General features: G+C 35.4%; 5 non-coding genes across 5 annotated transcripts; all 5 read left to right on the top strand.

The window, feature by feature from the left end:
- The first annotated feature begins 1,930 nt into the window (after positions 1 to 1,930).
- Trnai-aau (transfer RNA isoleucine (anticodon AAU)) lies at positions 1,931 to 2,004 on the top strand. The gene has a single exon. It is a non-coding gene; the product is annotated as a tRNA-Ile (tRNA).
- Positions 2,005 to 6,031: 4,027 nt separating this feature from the next.
- Trnai-aau (transfer RNA isoleucine (anticodon AAU)) lies at positions 6,032 to 6,105 on the top strand. The gene has a single exon. It is a non-coding gene; the product is annotated as a tRNA-Ile (tRNA).
- Positions 6,106 to 10,131: 4,026 nt separating this feature from the next.
- On the top strand, positions 10,132 to 10,205 carry Trnai-aau (transfer RNA isoleucine (anticodon AAU)). The gene has a single exon. It is a non-coding gene; the product is annotated as a tRNA-Ile (tRNA).
- A 4,027-nt stretch (positions 10,206 to 14,232) lies between these two features.
- On the top strand, positions 14,233 to 14,306 carry Trnai-aau (transfer RNA isoleucine (anticodon AAU)). Its single transcript has one exon. It is a non-coding gene; the product is annotated as a tRNA-Ile (tRNA).
- Positions 14,307 to 18,333: 4,027 nt separating this feature from the next.
- On the top strand, positions 18,334 to 18,407 carry Trnai-aau (transfer RNA isoleucine (anticodon AAU)). The gene has a single exon. It is a non-coding gene; the product is annotated as a tRNA-Ile (tRNA).
- Positions 18,408 to 19,701: the final 1,294 nt, after the last annotated feature.

The raw sequence follows: 19,701 nt of genomic DNA, 5'->3' as shown, positions 1-19,701 counted from the left end.
TAGCAAAATAAATTGTATTCTATGTCCACGTTGCTGTAAAGGACAAACTGTGCCTCAGCCAACAAAGGCGACACACTATTTGCATCCGGTTCCAGACTGTGCATCTAACTTATTTAGCATTGAACTCTATAACGCAAACCTGGCTATGGTTCCGAACTTTGACTGGATGCGCAACATCATTACCACTTCGGTGCGTCAAAATGAACAAATTTGGAAAACTATTAACTTACTTTTCTGTGCAAGATTAGTTTGGAAATGGGATTATTTGAATTAGGGGTTATGCGAATTATGATAAATTGAATATTTATGCTGGTTTTCACAAGCCATTGACCATCAAATATATGGTCTGCATATTTTAAAATATTATATTTCATTATTTTGACAACTAAATTTTGTGAGAAAACACATACAAGCCTGGACGTTGTATAATAACATGTTTTGGCTTTTATAATTGTTTTGTTTTGTGCTTTTATAATCTAAATAAGAACGGTTGTCGTGAACACACCATTTCTTGACACTACAATACATTGGAGACATCTAGTAGCTGAAGAAGGCGTGAGCTGTCCATATATTCCTTTTTATTTGGTCTTCACCCTTGATGCGTTACAGTATGACAGTGGAGATCTGTTTTTAATCATTCCGAGTTAGGCTTGTCTCTTTTTCTTTCTTGACGATAAATTTACTCTTACTATTATTATTAATATTATCATTATTAAAACTGCTAGGTGTAGCAGTAGTTCATATGTTAGTTCCAGTAGTAGGTAATAATTTACTGGTCAATTTGAATCGATCAGGGCTTTAGGGCGGGATGCTAGATAGTAAATATGCTAGAGCTGAATTTGCATCAGATAACTCCTGAAAGCGTAGTCAACATGATAAAACCTTGCCTATTAGCTTCGTGATCTGTAGATTTCCCACCATGAGGCACACTAGTTTCTGGATACTGTAGGCATGTCTACTTCATTTGTTTCATAATTATCATCATGGTTGCCTGTCGTTTCGCCAAATATTACAGATTGCTTAGCGATTGCTACTATTATATTTCTTATCACGTTATACTTTATTGACGAGTGTGTCCTAAGTAAAATTGAACTTGATGAACTTTGGTAAATTATTATTTTAACTTACCATACTGCCAATGTTCATTTCCCAAGCAATTGGTAATATTAATGCACATTCATAAAAATCAGTATAGAGCATAGCAACTGTTTAACCTCAACAATTTTTGCTGAAATCATATTGTCAAACTGTATATTGAAGTGTCCAAGAGGATAGTAAGATATGTTTTCTTTTATAATTTCCGAATTATGCATTTTACATTGGTTCAATAGATTTTTATAATGATAACACACACGTTGACCATGCGAAGTTCGTGGCTTCGATCGCCCCTTTGGCCATACTTATTTTATTTTCTCATACGTCTCTTTCATTTCTATTCTGCAGCACAAATTTCAATTTCCATTTGTAAAGGCACAAAATCTGTACCTAGTTATCTCCTAAAACTATATTATTCAATTCTAAAAGCTGCGTTAGTCTGCTACCCAAAACCTGATTCAGTGGACCATCTAAGATATATATATGAGACCTGCAACTGGAAGTGAGACATCCACGACTAACCAAGAGCCACCTTGGTATGTGTCTTATCTTCGTTCTCTCCAAAAGCTCGAGGAGTAATTTATGACTTTACTTAAAACAACACGCAATGTGTTAACGTTAGCACATTCGGCAATTATGAAAAGACCAATATTTGTTATAATATGGGAGTTATGCATTTTACATTATTTCCATATATTTTATACTATTAACATACACGTTGGCAATGCTTTTAGGTACCCTAATTGTGTGGTTCCTTTTGCTAATCATTCATTGTGTGAAAGTATGTACTCCATCTGTATTTCTAGATTGTGTAGGAGGATTTTGATTAGCAAGTGGCCGCATAGCTCAGTTGGTTAGAGCGTCGTGCTAATAACGCGAAGGTCGTGGGTTCGATCCCCCCTGTGGCCAATAGTTTTTATTTTCGTTACTATTTTCCTCTCTATTTCTTTATTTACCTTTATTTTTTTCTCCTTCTCTTTCATTTCTTATCTGGAGTAACGAAATAAAGTCTGTGCTATTATTTTTTAAAAGTTTAACAATTCATAATTAAAACTTTATGTTACCAAAATCATGATTCAATATACGTTATATTTGAGATCTAGAGGGTGAAGTGAAAGATCCACAATCAGCTGAAGCACACTTTGGTATGTGTCTTATCTTCGTTATAGCAGTGAGCACGAGGAGTAATTCATAAGTTTACCTTAAACCTAATATAGAAAGCTATCAGTTAGAACTTTAGGCAAACATGAAAATAAATAATAAACATATTTTGGGGTATTGCACAGTAATAAAGTACAGGTGTGTTCTCGGTGTCTAGATCCGAGCCAGCTTATGAAAAGGTGACTGGATTTTGTGTGCTATAAGTGTGGGGAGAAGGGCCATGTAGCTATGAATAGCAAACGGCAAAGATTTGACAGTTGTGGAAGGTTTTCTTTATGTGTCAATGAAGGATATGCGACAAATGCCACAAGGAAGCCCAAACATGTACATGTTACAGAGAGGACATTGTGGAAGTGAATCCGCAGATTGGTGATGCTAAGAGGGAGGAACAATCATTGGAGTTACAGCTTGCCGAAGATGATGAAGAAGACGTTGAGAATTAAATACAGGATAATTATAGTGAAGAAAGAGGGGAGGAAACTGTGGGAAGCAGAGTCGATAAGACCGAACAAGAAATAGAATCGGAGGAAGAACGAAACAACAGGCGTACTGTTAGTGATAGATCGGTGACGGATCCAGGAAGTGATGACAGTAGGATGGTAGTTGAAGTCGCTGTTGAAAGGCAAACGATGTTCAGAATTTTCAGGTAAACGGAAATGGAAATAACAGTACTGATATAGACACTTTCAAAGTCATACACAGTTGGAGAAGACGGTTTAATCCAGTACCTAGACTGAAAACGAATAGCATGCGTCTCAAATCCATTAAATAATTTCTAGTATTCATGGAAATGATAAAACATGCGACATAATTTAATACTTTAAACACACTAATCATTATAATGGCCTTATATATTGTATCTCTAATTGTAAACGGCATGCTAGATTTGAATAAGCGAAAGTCTGTTTTAGAAATATTTCTAAAATATAAGAGGCCATATTTTATTATTGCAAGAAGCCTTTTGGGATGATGAGTTTACTGAATGTATCAGAGAAAATGAGATTTGTAATGGTGACATATTTGATAGCAATGCCGTCATTAGGAGGGCTGGTGTTGATGTTTTAGTAGTGAGAGAGGTGAAAAATCAAGTGGCACATGAAATGTTTCATAAGGGTAGAATTTTACATTTAAATAGATCTTGATGAAGAGTGGTTGATTTCATCAATATTTATGCTACAAATCTTGTGCGAGTAAGGTATACCTTTTAATGAGATCAAACACATATTTGCATAACAATACTAGCGATAGCGCTATCTTGGTTGGTGAGTTCAATAACGCTTTATCTGGAATTGATCGACATAACAAAACCCTAACAGGGCTTTCTAAAATTAGTTATGATAGAAATACAAAACGACACACATTGTCGCATTTAACCTACTCGACACACTATTGACATTCAGTCCCAGACTATTTGGAATCAGGTCACAATTAGCACTTCGAGTTCAGTACCCACCATTGTAGTTCTAGCAGTTTTCGTCTATTTTCAGTACATTTTTTCCTCTCATTTTGGTGGGGATAGAAGAGTTATATATATGCATTTCTTGTAGGGATTTAAAGGTAATTGTTTATTCTGAAGAATATGAGTTCTAGGTGTGGTTTTCTCTTTGTATTTTGGCGACAGTGACTAGTGTGTTATAAGGCTTTGGTGATTTTCCTGAAGTGAAATTTGTGTTCTATTTACATGCTGCTCTGTTGACAGTCCAGCCTCTCAAACAAATGCAGGTCAACCTTTGACAAGAACTTCACCGTGATATCATCTTTGACGGTATCTTAAATTAACATATGATTGTATTGATTGTCACACAGTGGAAAGGTCAGTATTGAGAAACAAATGTAGTGAACATATAGCAAAATAAATTGTATTCTATGTCCACGTTGCTGTAAAGGACAAACTGTGCCTCAGCCAACAAAGGCGACACACTATTTGCATCCGGTTCCAGACTGTGCATCTAACTTATTTAGCATTGAACTCTATAACGCAAACCTGGCTATGGTTCCGAACTTTGACTGGATGCGCAACATCATTACCACTTCGGTGCGTCAAAATGAACAAATTTGGAAAACTATTAACTTACTTTTCTGTGCAAGATTAGTTTGGAAATGGGATTATTTGAATTAGGGGTTATGCGAATTATGATAAATTGAATATTTATGCTGGTTTTCACAAGCCATTGACCATCAAATATATGGTCTGCATATTTTAAAATATTATATTTCATTATTTTGACAACTAAATTTTGTGAGAAAACACATACAAGCCTGGACGTTGTATAATAACATGTTTTGGCTTTTATAATTGTTTTGTTTTGTGCTTTTATAATCTAAATAAGAACGGTTGTCGTGAACACACCATTTCTTGACACTACAATACATTGGAGACATCTAGTAGCTGAAGAAGGCGTGAGCTGTCCATATATTCCTTTTTATTTGGTCTTCACCCTTGATGCGTTACAGTATGACAGTGGAGATCTGTTTTTAATCATTCCGAGTTAGGCTTGTCTCTTTTTCTTTCTTGACGATAAATTTACTCTTACTATTATTATTAATATTATCATTATTAAAACTGCTAGGTGTAGCAGTAGTTCATATGTTAGTTCCAGTAGTAGGTAATAATTTACTGGTCAATTTGAATCGATCAGGGCTTTAGGGCGGGATGCTAGATAGTAAATATGCTAGAGCTGAATTTGCATCAGATAACTCCTGAAAGCGTAGTCAACATGATAAAACCTTGCCTATTAGCTTCGTGATCTGTAGATTTCCCACCATGAGGCACACTAGTTTCTGGATACTGTAGGCATGTCTACTTCATTTGTTTCATAATTATCATCATGGTTGCCTGTCGTTTCGCCAAATATTACAGATTGCTTAGCGATTGCTACTATTATATTTCTTATCACGTTATACTTTATTGACGAGTGTGTCCTAAGTAAAATTGAACTTGATGAACTTTGGTAAATTATTATTTTAACTTACCATACTGCCAATGTTCATTTCCCAAGCAATTGGTAATATTAATGCACATTCATAAAAATCAGTATAGAGCATAGCAACTGTTTAACCTCAACAATTTTTGCTGAAATCATATTGTCAAACTGTATATTGAAGTGTCCAAGAGGATAGTAAGATATGTTTTCTTTTATAATTTCCGAATTATGCATTTTACATTGGTTCAATAGATTTTTATAATGATAACACACACGTTGACCATGCGAAGTTCGTGGCTTCGATCGCCCCTTTGGCCATACTTATTTTATTTTCTCATACGTCTCTTTCATTTCTATTCTGCAGCACAAATTTCAATTTCCATTTGTAAAGGCACAAAATCTGTACCTAGTTATCTCCTAAAACTATATTATTCAATTCTAAAAGCTGCGTTAGTCTGCTACCCAAAACCTGATTCAGTGGACCATCTAAGATATATATATGAGACCTGCAAGTGGAAGTGAGACATCCACGACTAACCAAGAGCCACCTTGGTATGTGTCTTATCTTCGTTCTCTCCAAAAGCTCGAGGAGTAATTTATGACTTTACTTAAAACAACACGCAATGTGTTAACGTTAGCACATTCGGCAATTATGAAAAGACCAATATTTGTTATAATATGGGAGTTATGCATTTTACATTATTTCCATATATTTTATACTATTAACATACACGTTGGCAATGCTTTTAGGTACCCTAATTGTGTGGTTCCTTTTGCTAATCATTCATTGTGTGAAAGTATGTACTCCATCTGTATTTCTAGATTGTGTAGGAGGATTTTGATTAGCAAGTGGCCGCATAGCTCAGTTGGTTAGAGCGTCGTGCTAATAACGCGAAGGTCGTGGGTTCGATCCCCCCTGTGGCCAATAGTTTTTATTTTCGTTACTATTTTCCTCTCTATTTCTTTATTTACCTTTATTTTTTTCTCCTTCTCTTTCATTTCTTATCTGGAGTAACGAAATAAAGTCTGTGCTATTATTTTTTAAAAGTTTAACAATTCATAATCAAAACTTTATGTTACCAAAATCATGATTCAATATACGTTATATTTGAGATCTAGAGGGTGAAGTGAAAGATCCACAATCAGCTGAAGCACACTTTGGTATGTGTCTTATCTTCGTTATAGCAGTGAGCACGAGGAGTAATTCATAAGTTTACCTTAAACCTAATATAGAAAGCTATCAGTTAGAACTTTAGGCAAACATGAAAATAAATAATAAACATATTTTGGGGTATTGCACAGTAATAAAGTACAGGTGTGTTCTCGGTGTCTAGATCCGAGCCAGCTTATGAAAAGGTGACTGGATTTTGTGTGCTATAAGTGTGGGGAGAAGGGCCATGTAGCTATGAATAGCAAACGGCAAAGATTTGACAGTTGTGGAAGGTTTTCTTTATGTGTCAATGAAGGATATGCGACAAATGCCACAAGGAAGCCCAAACATGTACATGTTACAGAGAGGACATTGTGGAAGTGAATCCGCAGATTGGTGATGCTAAGAGGGAGGAACAATCATTGGAGTTACAGCTTGCCGAAGATGATGAAGAAGACGTTGAGAATTAAATACAGGATAATTATAGTGAAGAAAGAGGGGAGGAAACTGTGGGAAGCAGAGTCGATAAGACCGAACAAGAAATAGAATCGGAGGAAGAACGAAACAACAGGCGTACTGTTAGTGATAGATCGGTGACGGATCCAGGAAGTGATGACAGTAGGATGGTAGTTGAAGTCGCTGTTGAAAGGCAAACGATGTTCAGAATTTTCAGGTAAACGGAAATGGAAATAACAGTACTGATATAGACACTTTCAAAGTCATACACAGTTGGAGAAGACGGTTTAATCCAGTACCTAGACTGAAAACGAATAGCATGCGTCTCAAATCCATTAAATAATTTCTAGTATTCATGGAAATGATAAAACATGCGACATAATTTAATACTTTAAACACACTAATCATTATAATGGCCTTATATATTGTATCTCTAATTGTAAACGGCATGCTAGATTTGAATAAGCGAAAGTCTGTTTTAGAAATATTTCTAAAATATAAGAGGCCATATTTTATTATTGCAAGAAGCCTTTTGGGATGATGAGTTTACTGAATGTATCAGAGAAAATGAGATTTGTAATGGTGACATATTTGATAGCAATGCCGTCATTAGGAGGCTGGTGTTGATGTTTTAGTAGTGAGAGAGGTGAAAAATCAAGTGGCACATGAAATGTTTCATAAGGGTAGAATTTTACATTTAAATAGATCTTGATGAAGAGTGGTTGATTTCATCAATATTTATGCTACAAATCTTGTGCGAGTAAGGTATACCTTTTAATGAGATCAAACACATATTTGCATAACAATACTAGCGATAGCGCTATCTTGGTTGGTGAGTTCAATAACGCTTTATCTGGAATTGATCGACATAACAAAACCCTAACAGGGCTTTCTAAAATTAGTTATGATAGAAATACAAAACGACACACATTGTCGCATTTAACCTACTCGACACACTATTGACATTCAGTCCCAGACTATTTGGAATCAGGTCACAATTAGCACTTCGAGTTCAGTACCCACCATTGTAGTTCTAGCAGTTTTCGTCTATTTTCAGTACATTTTTTCCTCTCATTTTGGTGGGGATAGAAGAGTTATATATATGCATTTCTTGTAGGGATTTAAAGGTAATTGTTTATTCTGAAGAATATGAGTTCTAGGTGTGGTTTTCTCTTTGTATTTTGGCGACAGTGACTAGTGTGTTATAAGGCTTTGGTGATTTTCCTGAAGTGAAATTTGTGTTCTATTTACATGCTGCTCTGTTGACAGTCCAGCCTCTCAAACAAATGCAGGTCAACCTTTGACAAGAACTTCACCGTGATATCATCTTTGACGGTATCTTAAATTAACATATGATTGTATTGATTGTCACACAGTGGAAAGGTCAGTATTGAGAAACAAATGTAGTGAACATATAGCAAAATAAATTGTATTCTATGTCCACGTTGCTGTAAAGGACAAACTGTGCCTCAGCCAACAAAGGCGACACACTATTTGCATCCGGTTCCAGACTGTGCATCTAACTTATTTAGCATTGAACTCTATAACGCAAACCTGGCTATGGTTCCGAACTTTGACTGGATGCGCAACATCATTACCACTTCGGTGCGTCAAAATGAACAAATTTGGAAAACTATTAACTTACTTTTCTGTGCAAGATTAGTTTGGAAATGGGATTATTTGAATTAGGGGTTATGCGAATTATGATAAATTGAATATTTATGCTGGTTTTCACAAGCCATTGACCATCAAATATATGGTCTGCATATTTTAAAATATTATATTTCATTATTTTGACAACTAAATTTTGTGAGAAAACACATACAAGCCTGGACGTTGTATAATAACATGTTTTGGCTTTTATAATTGTTTTGTTTTGTGCTTTTATAATCTAAATAAGAATGGTTGTCGTGAACACACCATTTCTTTACACTACAATACATTGGAGACATCTAGTAGCTGAAGAAGGCGTGAGCTGTCCATATATTCCTTTTTATTTGGTCTTCACCCTTGATGCGTTACAGTATGACAGTGGAGATCTGTTTTTAATCATTCCGAGTTAGGCTTGTCTCTTTTTCTTTCTTGACGATAAATTTACTCTTACTATTATTATTAATATTATCATTATTAAAACTGCTAGGTGTAGCAGTAGTTCATATGTTAGTTCCAGTAGTAGGTAATAATTTACTGGTCAATTTGAATCGATCAGGGCTTTAGGGCGGGATGCTAGATAGTAAATATGCTAGAGCTGAATTTGCATCAGATAACTCCTGAAAGCGTAGTCAACATGATAAAACCTTGCCTATTAGCTTCGTGATCTGTAGATTTCCCACCATGAGGCACACTAGTTTCTGGATACTGTAGGCATGTCTACTTCATTTGTTTCATAATTATCATCATGGTTGCCTGTCGTTTCGCCAAATATTACAGATTGCTTAGCGATTGCTACTATTATATTTCTTATCACGTTATACTTTATTGACGAGTGTGTCCTAAGTAAAATTGAACTTGATGAACTTTGGTAAATTATTATTTTAACTTACCATACTGCCAATGTTCATTTCCCAAGCAATTGGTAATATTAATGCACATTCATAAAAATCAGTATAGAGCATAGCAACTGTTTAACCTCAACAATTTTTGCTGAAATCATATTGTCAAACTGTATATTGAAGTGTCCAAGAGGATAGTAAGATATGTTTTCTTTTATAATTTCCGAATTATGCATTTTACATTGGTTCAATAGATTTTTATAATGATAACACACACGTTGACCATGCGAAGTTCGTGGCTTCGATCGCCCCTTTGGCCATACTTATTTTATTTTCTCATACGTCTCTTTCATTTCTATTCTGCAGCACAAATTTCAATTTCCATTTGTAAAGGCACAAAATCTGTACCTAGTTATCTCCTAAAACTATATTATTCAATTCTAAAAGCTGCGTTAGTCTGCTACCCAAAACCTGATTCAGTGGACCATCTAAGATATATATATGAGACCTGCAACTGGAAGTGAGACATCCACGACTAACCAAGAGCCACCTTGGTATGTGTCTTATCTTCGTTCTCTCCAAAAGCTCGAGGAGTAATTTATGACTTTACTTAAAACAACACGCAATGTGTTAACGTTAGCACATTCGGCAATTATGAAAAGACCAATATTTGTTATAATATGGGAGTTATGCATTTTACATTATTTCCATATATTTTATACTATTAACATACACGTTGGCAATGCTTTTAGGTACCCTAATTGTGTGGTTCCTTTTGCTAATCATTCATTGTGTGAAAGTATGTACTCCATCTGTATTTCTAGATTGTGTAGGAGGATTTTGATTAGCAAGTGGCCGCATAGCTCAGTTGGTTAGAGCGTCGTGCTAATAACGCGAAGGTCGTGGGTTCGATCCCCCCTGTGGCCAATAGTTTTTATTTTCGTTACTATTTTCCTCTCTATTTCTTTATTTACCTTTATTTTTTTCTCCTTCTCTTTCATTTCTTATCTGGAGTAACGAAATAAAGTCTGTGCTATTATTTTTTAAAAGTTTAACAATTCATAATCAAAACTTTATGTTACCAAAATCATGATTCAATATACGTTATATTTGAGATCTAGAGGGTGAAGTGAAAGATCCACAATCAGCTGAAGCACACTTTGGTATGTGTCTTATCTTCGTTATAGCAGTGAGCACGAGGAGTAATTCATAAGTTTACCTTAAACCTAATATAGAAAGCTATCAGTTAGAACTTTAGGCAAACATGAAAATAAATAATAAACATATTTTGGGGTATTGCACAGTAATAAAGTACAGGTGTGTTCTCGGTGTCTAGATCCGAGCCAGCTTATGAAAAGGTGACTGGATTTTGTGTGCTATAAGTGTGGGGAGAAGGGCCATGTAGCTATGAATAGCAAACGGCAAAGATTTGACAGTTGTGGAAGGTTTTCTTTATGTGTCAATGAAGGATATGCGACAAATGCCACAAGGAAGCCCAAACATGTACATGTTACAGAGAGGACATTGTGGAAGTGAATCCGCAGATTGGTGATGCTAAGAGGGAGGAACAATCATTGGAGTTACAGCTTGCCGAAGATGATGAAGAAGACGTTGAGAATTAAATACAGGATAATTATAGTGAAGAAAGAGGGGAGGAAACTGTGGGAAGCAGAGTCGATAAGACCGAACAAGAAATAGAATCGGAGGAAGAACGAAACAACAGGCGTACTGTTAGTGATAGATCGGTGACGGATCCAGGAAGTGATGACAGTAGGATGGTAGTTGAAGTCGCTGTTGAAAGGCAAACGATGTTCAGAATTTTCAGGTAAACGGAAATGGAAATAACAGTACTGATATAGACACTTTCAAAGTCATACACAGTTGGAGAAGACGGTTTAATCCAGTACCTAGACTGAAAACGAATAGCATGCGTCTCAAATCCATTAAATAATTTCTAGTATTCATGGAAATGATAAAACATGCGACATAATTTAATACTTTAAACACACTAATCATTATAATGGCCTTATATATTGTATCTCTAATTGTAAACGGCATGCTAGATTTGAATAAGCGAAAGTCTGTTTTAGAAATATTTCTAAAATATAAGAGGCCATATTTTATTATTGCAAGAAGCCTTTTGGGATGATGAGTTTACTGAATGTATCAGAGAAAATGAGATTTGTAATGGTGACATATTTGATAGCAATGCCGTCATTAGGAGGGCTGGTGTTGATGTTTTAGTAGTGAGAGAGGTGAAAAATCAAGTGGCACATGAAATGTTTCATAAGGGTAGAATTTTACATTTAAATAGATCTTGATGAAGAGTGGTTGATTTCATCAATATTTATGCTACAAATCTTGTGCGAGTAAGGTATACCTTTTAATGAGATCAAACACATATTTGCATAACAATACTAGCGATAGCGCTATCTTGGTTGGTGAGTTCAATAACGCTTTATCTGGAATTGATCGACATAACAAAACCCTAACAGGGCTTTCTAAAATTAGTTATGATAGAAATACAAAACGACACACATTGTCGCATTTAACCTACTCGACACACTATTGACATTCAGTCCCAGACTATTTGGAATCAGGTCACAATTAGCACTTCGAGTTCAGTACCCACCATTGTAGTTCTAGCAGTTTTCGTCTATTTTCAGTACATTTTTTCCTCTCATTTTGGTGGGGATAGAAGAGTTATATATATGCATTTCTTGTAGGGATTTAAAGGTAATTGTTTATTCTGAAGAATATGAGTTCTAGGTGTGGTTTTCTCTTTGTATTTTGGCGACAGTGACTAGTGTGTTATAAGGCTTTGGTGATTTTCCTGAAGTGAAATTTGTGTTCTATTTACATGCTGCTCTGTTGACAGTCCAGCCTCTCAAACAAATGCAGGTCAACCTTTGACAAGAACTTCACCGTGATATCATCTTTGACGGTATCTTAAATTAACATATGATTGTATTGATTGTCACACAGTGGAAAGGTCAGTATTGAGAAACAAATGTAGTGAACATATAGCAAAATAAATTGTATTCTATGTCCACGTTGCTGTAAAGGACAAACTGTGCCTCAGCCAACAAAGGCGACACACTATTTGCATCCGGTTCCAGACTGTGCATCTAACCTATTTAGCATTGAACTCTATAACGCAAACCTGGCTATGGTTCCGAACTTTGACTGGATGCACAACATCATTACCACTTCGGTGCGTCAAAATGAACAAATTTGGAAAACTATTAACTTACTTTTCTGTGCAAGATTAGTTTGGAAATGGGATTATTTGAATTAGGGGTTATGCGAATTATGATAAATTGAATATTTATGCTGGTTTTCACAAGCCATTGACCATCAAATATATGGTCTGCATATTTTAAAATATTATATTTCATTATTTTGACAACAAAATTTTGTGAGAAAACACATACAAGCCTGGACGTTGTATAATAACATGTTTTGGCTTTTATAATTGTTTTGTTTTGTGCTTTTATAATCTAAATAAGAACGGTTGTCGTGAACACACCATTTCTTGACACTACAATACATTGGAGACATCTAGTAGCTGAAGAAGGCGTGAGCTGTCCATATATTCCTTTTTATTTGGTCTTCACCCTTGATGCGTTACAGTATGACAGTGGAGATCTGTTTTTAATCATTCCGAGTTAGGCTTGTCTCTTTTTCTTTCTTGACGATAAATTTACTCTTACTATTATTATTAATATTATCATTATTAAAACTGCTAGGTGTAGCAGTAGTTCATATGTTAGTTCCAGTAGTAGGTAATAATTTACTGGTCAATTTGAATCGATCAGGGCTTTAGGGCGGGATGCTAGATAGTAAATATGCTAGAGCTGAATTTGCATCAGATAACTCCTGAAAGCGTAGTCAACATGATAAAACCTTGCCTATTAGCTTCGTGATCTGTAGATTTCCCACCATGAGGCACACTAGTTTCTGGATACTGTAGGCATGTCTACTTCATTTGTTTCATAATTATCATCATGGTTGCCTGTCGTTTCGCCAAATATTACAGATTGCTTAGCGATTGCTACTATTATATTTCTTATCACGTTATACTTTATTGACGAGTGTGTCCTAAGTAAAATTGAACTTGATGAACTTTGGTAAATTATTATTTTAACTTACCATACTGCCAATGTTCATTTCCCAAGCAATTGGTAATATTAATGCACATTCATAAAAATCAGTATAGAGCATAGCAACTGTTTAACCTCAACAATTTTTGCTGAAATCATATTGTCAAACTGTATATTGAAGTGTCCAAGAGGATAGTAAGATATGTTTTCTTTTATAATTTCCGAATTATGCATTTTACATTGGTTCAATAGATTTTTATAATGATAACACACACGTTGACCATGCGAAGTTCGTGGCTTCGATCGCCCCTTTGGCCATACTTATTTTATTTTCTCATACGTCTCTTTCATTTCTATTCTGCAGCACAAATTTCAATTTCCATTTGTAAAGGCACAAAATCTGTACCTAGTTATCTCCTAAAACTATATTATTCAATTCTAAAAGCTGCGTTAGTCTGCTACCCAAAACCTGATTCAGTGGACCATCTAAGATATATATATGAGACCTGCAAGTGGAAGTGAGACATCCACGACTAACCAAGAGCCACCTTGGTATGTGTCTTATCTTCGTTCTCTCCAAAAGCTCGAGGAGTAATTTATGACTTTACTTAAAACAACACGCAATGTGTTAACGTTAGCACATTCGGCAATTATGAAAAGACCAATATTTGTTATAATATGGGAGTTATGCATTTTACATTATTTCCATATATTTTATACTATTAACATACACGTTGGCAATGCTTTTAGGTACCCTAATTGTGTGGTTCCTTTTGCTAATCATTCATTGTGTGAAAGTATGTACTCCATCTGTATTTCTAGATTGTGTAGGAGGATTTTGATTAGCAAGTGGCCGCATAGCTCAGTTGGTTAGAGCGTCGTGCTAATAACGCGAAGGTCGTGGGTTCGATCCCCCCTGTGGCCAATAGTTTTTATTTTCGTTACTATTTTCCTCTCTATTTCTTTATTTACCTTTATTTTTTTCTCCTTCTCTTTCATTTCTTATCTGGAGTAACGAAATAAAGTCTGTGCTATTATTTTTTAAAAGTTTAACAATTCATAATTAAAACTTTATGTTACCAAAATCATGATTCAATATACGTTATATTTGAGATCTAGAGGGTGAAGTGAAAGATCCACAATCAGCTGAAGCACACTTTGGTATGTGTCTTATCTTCGTTATAGCAGTGAGCACGAGGAGTAATTCATAAGTTTACCTTAAACCTAATATAGAAAGCTATCAGTTAGAACTTTAGGCAAACATGAAAATAAATAATAAACATATTTTGGGGTATTGCACAGTAATAAAGTACAGGTGTGTTCTCGGTGTCTAGATCCGAGCCAGCTTATGAAAAGGTGACTGGATTTTGTGTGCTATAAGTGTGGGGAGAAGGGCCATGTAGCTATGAATAGCAAACGGCAAAGATTTGACAGTTGTGGAAGGTTTTCTTTATGTGTCAATGAAGGATATGCGACAAATGCCACAAGGAAGCCCAAACATGTACATGTTACAGAGAGGACATTGTGGAAGTGAATCCGCAGATTGGTGATGCTAAGAGGGAGGAACAATCATTGGAGTTACAGCTTGCCGAAGATGATGAAGAAGACGTTGAGAATTAAATACAGGATAATTATAGTGAAGAAAGAGGGGAGGAAACTGTGGGAAGCAGAGTCGATAAGACCGAACAAGAAATAGAATCGGAGGAAGAACGAAACAACAGGCGTACTGTTAGTGATAGATCGGTGACGGATCCAGGAAGTGATGACAGTAGGATGGTAGTTGAAGTCGCTGTTGAAAGGCAAACGATGTTCAGAACTTTCAGGTAAACGGAAATGGAAATAACAGTACTGATATAGACACTTTCAAAGTCATACACAGTTGGAGAAGACGGTTTAATCCAGTACCTAGACTGAAAACGAATAGCATGCGTCTCAAATCCATTAAATAATTTCTAGTATTCATGGAAATGATAAAACATGCGACATAATTTAATACTTTAAACACACTAATCATTATAATGGCCTTATATATTGTATCTCTAATTGTAAACGGCATGCTAGATTTGAATAAGCGAAAGTCTGTTTTAGAAATATTTCTAAAATATAAGAGGCCATATTTTATTATTGCAAGAAGCCTTTTGGGATGATGAGTTTACTGAATGTATCAGAGAAAATGAGATTTGTAATGGTGACATATTTGATAGCAATGCCGTCATTAGGAGGGCTGGTGTTGATGTTTTAGTAGTGAGAGAGGTGAAAAATCAAGTGGCACATGAAATGTTTCATAAGGGTAGAATTTTACATTTAAATAGATCTTGATGAAGAGTGGTTGATTTCATCAATATTTATGCTACAAATCTTGTGCGAGTAAGGTATACCTTTTAATGAGATCAAACACATATTTGCATAACAATACTAGCGATAGCGCTATCTTGGTTGGTGAGTTCAATAACGCTTTATCTGGAATTGATCGACATAACAAAACCCTAACAGGGCTTTCTAAAATTAGTTATGATAGAAATACAAAACGACACACATTGTCGCATTTAACCTACTCGACACACTATTGACATTCAGTCCCAGACTATTTGGAATCAGGTCACAATTAGCACTTCGAGTTCAGTACCCACCATTGTAGTTCTAGCAGTTTTCGTCTATTTTCAGTACATTTTTTCCTCTCATTTTGGTGGGGATAGAAGAGTTATATATATGCATTTCTTGTAGGGATTTAAAGGTAATTGTTTATTCTGAAGAATATGAGTTCTAGGTGTGGTTTTCTCTTTGTATTTTGGCGACAGTGACTAGTGTGTTATAAGGCTTTGGTGATTTTCCTGAAGTGAAATTTGTGTTCTATTTACATGCTGCTCTGTTGACAGTCCAGCCTCTCAAACAAATGCAGGTCAACCTTTGACAAGAACTTCACCGTGATATCATCTTTGACGGTATCTTAAATTAACATATGATTGTATTGATTGTCACACAGTGGAAAGGTCAGTATTGAGAAACAAATGTAGTGAACATATAGCAAAATAAATTGTATTCTATGTCCACGTTGCTGTAAAGGACAAACTGTGCCTCAGCCAACAAAGGCGACACACTATTTGCATCCGGTTCCAGACTGTGCATCTAACTTATTTAGCATTGAACTCTATAACGCAAACCTGGCTATGGTTCCGAACTTTGACTGGATGCGCAACATCATTACCACTTCGGTGCGTCAAAATGAACAAATTTGGAAAACTATTAACTTACTTTTCTGTGCAAGATTAGTTTGGAAATGGGATTATTTGAATTAGGGGTTATGCGAATTATGATAAATTGAATATTTATGCTGGTTTTCACAAGCCATTGACCATCAAATATATGGTCTGCATATTTTAAAATATTATATTTCATTATTTTGACAACTAAATTTTGTGAGAAAACACATACAAGCCTGGACGTTGTATAATAACATGTTTTGGCTTTTATAATTGTTTTGTTTTGTGCTTTTATAATCTAAATAAGAACGGTTGTCGTGAACACACCATTTCTTGACACTACAATACATTGGAGACATCTAGTAGCTGAAGAAGGCGTGAGCTGTCCATATATTCCTTTTTATTTGGTCTTCACCCTTGATGCGTTACAGTATGACAGTGGAGATCTGTTTTTAATCATTCCGAGTTAGGCTTGTCTCTTTTTCTTTCTTGACGATAAATTTACTCTTACTATTATTATTAATATTATCATTATTAAAACTGCTAGGTGTAGCAGTAGTTCATATGTTAGTTCCAGTAGTAGGTAATAATTTACTGGTCAATTTGAATCGATCAGGGCTTTAGGGCGGGATGCTAGATAGTAAATATGCTAGAGCTGAATTTGCATCAGATAACTCCTGAAAGCGTAGTCAACATGATAAAACCTTGCCTATTAGCTTCGTGATCTGTAGATTTCCCACCATGAGGCACACTAGTTTCTGGATACTGTAGGCATGTCTACTTCATTTGTTTCATAATTATCATCATGGTTGCCTGTCGTTTCGCCAAATATTACAGATTGCTTAGCGATTGCTACTATTATATTTCTTATCACGTTATACTTTATTGACGAGTGTGTCCTAAGTAAAATTGAACTTGATGAACTTTGGTAAATTATTATTTTAACTTACCATACTGCCAATGTTCATTTCCCAAGCAATTGGTAATATTAATGCACATTCATAAAAATCAGTATAGAGCATAGCAACTGTTTAACCTCAACAATTTTTGCTGAAATCATATTGTCAAACTGTATATTGAAGTGTCCAAGAGGATAGTAAGATATGTTTTCTTTTATAATTTCCGAATTATGCATTTTACATTGGTTCAATAGATTTTTATAATGATAACACACACGTTGACCATGCGAAGTCCCTGGTTTCGATCGCCCCTTTGGCCATACTTATTTTATTTTCTCATACGTCTCTTTCATTTCTATTCTGCAGCACAAATTTCAATTTCCATTTGTAAAGGCACAAAATCTGTACCTAGTTATCTCCTAAAACTATATTATTCAATTCTAAAAGCTGCGTTAGTCTGCTACCCAAAACCTGATTCAGTGGACCATCTAAGATATATATATGAGACCTGCAAGTGGAAGTGAGACATCCACGACTAACCAAGAGCCACCTTGGTATGTGTCTTATCTTCGTTCTCTCCAAAAGCTCGAGGAGTAATTTATGACTTTACTTAAAACAACACGCAATGTGTTAACGTTAGCACATTCGGCAATTATGAAAAGACCAATATTTGTTATAATATGGGAGTTATGCATTTTACATTATTTCCATATATTTTATACTATTAACATACACGTTGGCAATGCTTTTAGGTACCCTAATTGTGTGGTTCCTTTTGCTAATCATTCATTGTGTGAAAGTATGTACTCCATCTGTATTTCTAGATTGTGTAGGAGGATTTTGATTAGCAAGTGGCCGCATAGCTCAGTTGGTTAGAGCGTCGTGCTAATAACGCGAAGGTCGTGGGTTCGATCCCCCCTGTGGCCAATAGTTTTTATTTTCGTTACTATTTTCCTCTCTATTTCTTTATTTACCTTTATTTTTTTCTCCTTCTCTTTCATTTCTTATCTGGAGTAACGAAATAAAGTCTGTGCTATTATTTTTTAAAAGTTTAACAATTCATAATTAAAAGTTTATGTTACCAAAATCATGATTCAATATACGTTATATTTGAGATCTAGAGGGTGAAGTGAAAGATCCACAATCAGCTGAAGCACACTTTGGTATGTGTCTTATCTTCGTTATAGCAGTGAGCACGAGGAGTAATTCATAAGTTTACCTTAAACCTAATATAGAAAGCTATCAGTTAGAACTTTAGGCAAACATGAAAATAAATAATAAACATATTTTGGGGTATTGCACAGTAATAAAGTACAGGTGTGTTCTCGGTGTCTAGATCCGAGCCAGCTTATGAAAAGGTGACTGGATTTTGTGTGCTATAAGTGTGGGGAGAAGGGCCATGTAGCTATGAATAGCAAACGGCAAAGATTTGACAGTTGTGGAAGGTTTTCTTTATGTGTCAATGAAGGATATGCGACAAATGCCACAAGGAAGCCCAAACATGTACATGTTACAGAGAGGACATTGTGGAAGTGAATCCGCAGATTGGTGATGCTAAGAGGGAGGAACAATCATTGGAGTTACAGCTTGCCGAAGATGATGAAGAAGACGTTGAGAATTAAATACAGGATAATTATAGTGAAGAAAGAGGGGAGGAAACTGTGGGAAGCAGAGTCGATAAGACCGAACAAGAAATAGAATCGGAGGAAGAACGAAACAACAGGCGTACTGTTAGTGATAGATCGGTGACGGATCCAGGAAGTGATGACAGTAGGATGGTAGTTGAAGTCGCTGTTGAAAGGCAAACGATGTTCAGAACTTTCAGGTAAACGGAAATGGAAATAACAGTACTGATATAGACACTTTCAAAGTCATACACAGTTGGAGAAGACGGTTTAATCCAGTACCTAGACTGAAAACGAATAGCATGCGTCTCAAATCCATTAAATAATTTCTAGTATTCATGGAAATGATAAAACATGCGACATAATTTAATACTTTAAACACACTAATCATTATAATGGCCTTATATATTGTATCTCTAATTGTAAACGGCATGCTAGATTTGAATAAGCGAAAGTCTGTTTTAGAAATATTTCTAAAATATAAGAGGCCATATTTTATTATTGCAAGAAGCCTTTTGGGATGATGAGTTTACTGAATGTATCAGAGAAAATGAGATTTGTAATGGTGACATATTTGATAGCAATGCCGTCATTAG

The sequence above is a fragment of the Sinohyriopsis cumingii genome, unplaced genomic scaffold (assembly GCF_028554795.1).
Source record: "Sinohyriopsis cumingii isolate HCF-2022 unplaced genomic scaffold, ASM2855479v2 utg003265l, whole genome shotgun sequence".
Taxonomy (NCBI): Eukaryota; Metazoa; Mollusca; class Bivalvia; order Unionida; family Unionidae; genus Sinohyriopsis; species Sinohyriopsis cumingii.
This window is presented reverse-complemented; position numbering and strand designations above follow the sequence as displayed.